Consider the following 5,597-nt stretch of genomic DNA (forward strand, 5'->3'; position numbering starts at 1 on the left):
AAGTTCTTGTCTTGTGTTTTTCAGCTCCATCAATTCACTTATATTCCTCTCTAAGTTGTTTATTCTCGTTAGCATTTCATCAAATCTTTTTTCAAGGTTCTTAGTTTCTTTGCATTGAATTAGAACATGTTCTTTTAGCTCAGAGAAGTTTTTTATTACTCACCTTCTGAAGCCTGTTTCTGTCGATTCATCACACTCGTTCTCCATCCAGCCTTGTTCCTTTGCTGGTGAAGAGTTGTGATCCCTTGTAGGAGGAGAGGCGTTCTAATTTCAGGTGTTTTCATCTTTTTGTGCTGGTTTCTTCCCATCTTTGTGAATTTATCCGCCTGTCATCTTTGTAGTTGTTGGCTTTCTGATTGGATCTCTGAGTGGACGTCCAGTTTGTTAATGATGAAGTTACTTCTTTCTGTTTCTTAGTTTCCTTCTAACATTCAGGCAGCTCTGCTGTAGGAGTGCTGAGGTCCACTCCAGGCCCTACTTGCCTGTGGATCACCTGCAGCGGCTGCAGAACAGTAAGGGTTGCTGCCAGTTTCTTCTTCTGCTATCTTCGTCCCAGAAGGAAACCTGCCAGATGTCAGTCTGAGCTCTCCTTTATGAGGTGACTCTTTGGCTATATGGGGGTCAGGGAGCTGATTGAGGAGACAGCCTGTCCTTTATAGTAGCTCAAGTGCTGAGATGTGAGCTCTGTTGTTCATTCAGAGCTGCTGGGCAGGTACGTTTAAGTCTGCTCCAGCAGTACTCATAAACACCTTTTCTTTTTCCCATGTGCTCTGATCCGGGGAGTTAGTGCTTTACTTATAAGTTTCTGTCATGCTGCTGCCTTTTTATGGGGCTGTCCTGCCCAGCAAGGAGGCAGCCTAGTCACTGTCTGCCTGCAGAGGCTTTGCTGAGCTCCGCCCAGCTGCCGTGTGAACTTTCCTGCAGACCTGTTTATACAGGTATAGTTAGAACCGCCTTGGCAATGGCGGCCCACCTCTGTAATGGCAGACTGTCTTTGTAATGGCAGGCTGCCTTAGCAATGGGGGGCTGCCTCAGTAATGGCGGACTACCTCTGTAGTGGTGGACTGCCTCTGCAATGGCAGACACCCCTCACCCACAGAGCTGGATCATCCCGGGTTCAGCTGTGCTTGCTGTGAAACTCTCAATCCAGTGCGTTTCAGATTGTTGTTTTTTTGTAGGGGTGGGACCAGCTGAGCCTGATTACCTGGCTCCCTGCCTCAGACCCCTTTTATTTTTTTCATTTGAATGGGCAAATCTGTCTCCCAGGTGTTCCAGTTGCCTATTGAAAAGGTGCCGGGATCTGTGTGATTTCCTGTGCAGTGACCCACTGCACCTGCTGAAACAGCCGTGCTGAGATTCGTGTCGCTTTTTTGCCCAGGAATCTCCTGGCCTGGCTCCCTGTTTCAGTCCCCTTTTTTATCAGTTGAATGGGCAACTCTGTCTCCCAGGAGCTCCAATTGCCAGCTAAAACAGCGCCCAGACCTGTATATTTTGTGTGGAGACCTGCCGCGCTGGCCAAAACAGCCATGCTGGTGACCCATGGGGCTCCACCACCTGGGAATCTCCTCGTCTGTAGGCAATAAAAATCTGTCTGGAAATGTGGCATCCACTCACCCTCCACACTTTCGCTGGGAGCTGCAATCCTGAGCTGCTCCTAATTGGCCATCTTGGATCCGTGCCTCAACACAATTCGAATTGTAATTCTAATTTTGCAAGTGAAAAAACAGAGGCTCATCAGGAAAAGGAACCCACCAAGGAGACAGTTTCAGAACATGTTGGAAGATACGCAGCCTTCCAGGAGACACCCGGACACGGTCCCTGGACGGCTCTGATCCTGTGTTGAGGATGTGGAATCCAGCACGAAAGCTTTTTACAGTGGGGAACTTGGTCTCCATGGCAAAGCTCTGATCTCCATCACCTTCTCCCCCTCCTCTGTGCATGGTGGCACTGGCTGCTCAGAAGCTGCCCCTCCTGGTCTTGATAGAAGAACCCAACTCCTTTTGTCGTCAACCCAAAGTAAGGAGAAGAGAACAGCCGCAGGCTGCGGTCACATTCCTTCTTACTCTACCAGGAGGCCAGGCCCACCAGCGGGTGCTAGGAAAGTTTGCAACACCAGCAGTAAACATAACATGCCTTCCTGGTGGAATTTCTTTCTGTGATTTCGTTGTGTTTTAAATTCTCCTGTTTGTATTTATTATACTTGACTGACTTTCTAATACAAAAAGTGCTCAGAAATAAATTATTAATGATTACCAAATAAAAGCAAATCACTATCATCTTTTCTAGGTAAGCATGGAGTAAGTCAATGCTATTATTATCATTACTCAAAATTATTAACTAAGATAACGAAGGCTTTATTCTTGAGTTTTAAATTCCTGGTTGAACAAACATTGTTATATTTGACACTTCCTGTGAAGGCTTAAGAAAACTCAGGACTGAGAAAGTGATGTCTGTAGACATCAAGGAATAGGTGCTGGGGTGTCACCTGCCACCCAGAGGCCAGCTGGGCATGTCATGTGGAATGCTGGGTGCCCTCCTTCTCAAAGCAGAGCTGTGTGTAAGTTATTCCATTTATTTCCATCAGAGTCTCAGCCACCGATTTGATGGGGTGAGACCAGGTGTTGCCTGGTAATGGCGGTGGGATCATTTGCATAGTTTTTTCCTAACAAATGATTTTAGAGAAAATGATGTTTGGCACAACCCACTAGAATGAGGACCAAACATCCAAAACAGAAACAAATTACAAAATGCTGGGGCAGGTCACACTTGAGTGCCCCTCACTGCCCATTACCTGCCAGGACCCTTCTTGCTGGACATTTCAGCCCACAGATAAACACTTTCTGAAACAGGTCACTCTCAGGGGTCAGTGCCATGGGCAAGTAATTCCTACAACCACAACTACTTTTAAAACATGATTCTGGACGTTCCAATCCATCCAATTAAACATGAGATCAAATTTTTTAATATAACTATCTTTCCATTTCTTTCAATGCAGGAGACATGCAATAACTATTTCTTAAATAAATGAACAATTAAAAGATGAGTAAAGGGTGTTGTTTAAATCAGGTTGCTCAGTGTCGAATGAGTGACTCAACCTTGCTGCGTCCCTCCTCTGTATCCCTCCTCTATGTCCCCAGGGATTTATTGTTGTTGAGCACGAAAAAGCCTGGCCGTGATTGTGTTTGGCATCATATGTTTGTTCCTTTTTGAAATCAGAACACAAGTCCCCAAGCAGACTTGTTGGGACTCCAGCGAGGTAGCTTCCATCACTGAAGGAAATGTAGCAGGCAGCGTCACTGGAGCAGGGAACAGCAGGGTCGGTCAGAACAGCCCCAGGGCAGCTCTTGAAAAACACCAGCACCTGAAGATCCCACAGAGACCCTGATGCCACATTGTCCTGAGGTTAGAGACCCCAAATTGGTGTTAGCAGGAACTAGAGAGTGCAGGGGCACTGAGGTTCACACTGGAAGAAATGGGACGACATTTGTGTGTTAAACGCGCAGAACGCTGACACAGGCTGACAGGACAGCCACAGCTCCTCTGCTGGGGGTGTTCGAATTCATCACCTCACCAGAACAAGCCATCAAGCTACCCAAGTTAGAGGGGCTTAAAAATAGATGACTTAAAGAATTTTGAAATCACAGTGCAATTATAATACATGAATTTGAATTAACCAAACGTGAAATAGTAAGATAAAAATATATTTTAAAAGTTTTAATTTATATGCAGAATTTAAAATAATTTGAATCTCCCAAGGTATAAAAATCACATAATTTCAAAGCTGTTGGAATTTGTGTAGTGTGAACATTTTCACATATCAGAAAATAAAGATCTATAGTACTCTTTTTTAATTACTGCAAAATAGTCTATAGTAGGAGGGTACCATTATTTACAGCATAACATTCCCAAGAGGACTTTCAGGAAGAAAACATGAAATATGAACTTATATAGAGATGTTTATAAAATGAAATATTTACTGATTATCTTATAACTTAAAGTAAAAATATTTTAAATGTAATTAATTGTTCATGCTTAATTTGTAACAAACTTTAAACTTCTAGGAACTAGACAATATGTATTTTACCTTTGATCTATCTATCTACCTATGATCTAGCTATCTATCATAGACTATCATCTATATATTTATCTATTGATTATACCAATTCCATCATCTCTCACCTGTCATCAATCACCTATTATGTATTTATCATGTCTATCATCCATCTATCACCTATGTATCATCTGTCTCACTCATTTAGTCTATCATTTACTTACAATCTGTTATCATCTACCATCTGTCATCTATCTATTCTATTATCTATTTACCATTTATTATCTCTTTAGCATACATTATCTACCATCTGCAATCAACCTATCTACTCATCTGTCATCTATTTATCTATCATTTTTCTGTCTATACCTTTATCTATTTATCTATCATGTATCTATCTCTACCTCTACCAGTTACCATATATCATCCATATCTATCTACTTATCTATCTATCATCTATCTTGATCATTTCAGCCAGTGAAAATTTTCTTTCATTGGACTTTGTATAATTATGTCTTTAAATGACTTGTTTAATTTACAAGCAATATAGGACAAAAAGGGAAAAATATATTAATACTTTTAATTATATTGACATATTTTTTTAAAAAAGGTTACAGGAAATATTGGTCCCTCACAGTAAGGGGTAGCTATTTCACAGTTTCTATTTTTAAGCATTAACTTTCACAAAGTACTCAATGCTTTCTGCAAATTCACTGATGATCTTTGCACAGTCATGTTTGCTGAAAGGTGCCCCCAGATCTGTCAGTCCTCCACCAGAAATCCAAAAGACATTTCATTAATTTTAATTTTCATGAAGCAAAATACATGCCAGCACATAGAAAAGTCTTAAGTATTGAGACAATTTTGGTTAAACTTCATATTTCATTTCACAATAAATTCCAGGAATTGCATAACTCTCCATGCTGCTGCTGTTCCTTTGGGATTGATTCTATATGCTTCCAAATGTCTCCAGTTATAAACACATTCAATTCTTCTTCTACTTTTTTGATTTTTTCTAGCCTTTCCATATGCATTCCAGAAGCTATTTATTTTTAGAGGATATGCATTCTCTAAAACTTTGTTATCATAACACCTAGTAAGAAAAGTCACCATCATGTGAGTTTTTTTTCAAAATTGTCTTGTTTACATACATTTTGGAATAACATTTTCAAAGTCTACATAAAACCCAGTAAAGACTTTTACTGGAATTATACAGAACATAAGAATTTTTTACTGGACAGATAACACTTTATTATAATACATGTTTCTATCCATGAATATTGTATGTGAGACCTTTCTTATTTAATTTTGTTCAATACAAAGTGATCATTTTCTTTATTATATTCTTTCAGTTTTACTGAGTGGACAAACATATCTGCCAATAGTAACAGGGATTATTTTTTGAATTCTTATAGCTTTTATCTTCTTGGTTTACAGCATGGATTATGACTTCAATAACAATGTTGAATAAAAATGCTATTTGTTGTCATGGCTCTCTTCTAATTAAATATGATGTTTGCTCTATTTTCTGGTAAATAACCTTCAT

Source organism: Cebus imitator, unplaced genomic scaffold, assembly GCF_001604975.1.
Source record: "Cebus imitator isolate Cc_AM_T3 unplaced genomic scaffold, Cebus_imitator-1.0 Scaffold512, whole genome shotgun sequence".
Lineage (NCBI taxonomy): Eukaryota > Metazoa > Chordata > Mammalia > Primates > Cebidae > Cebus > Cebus imitator.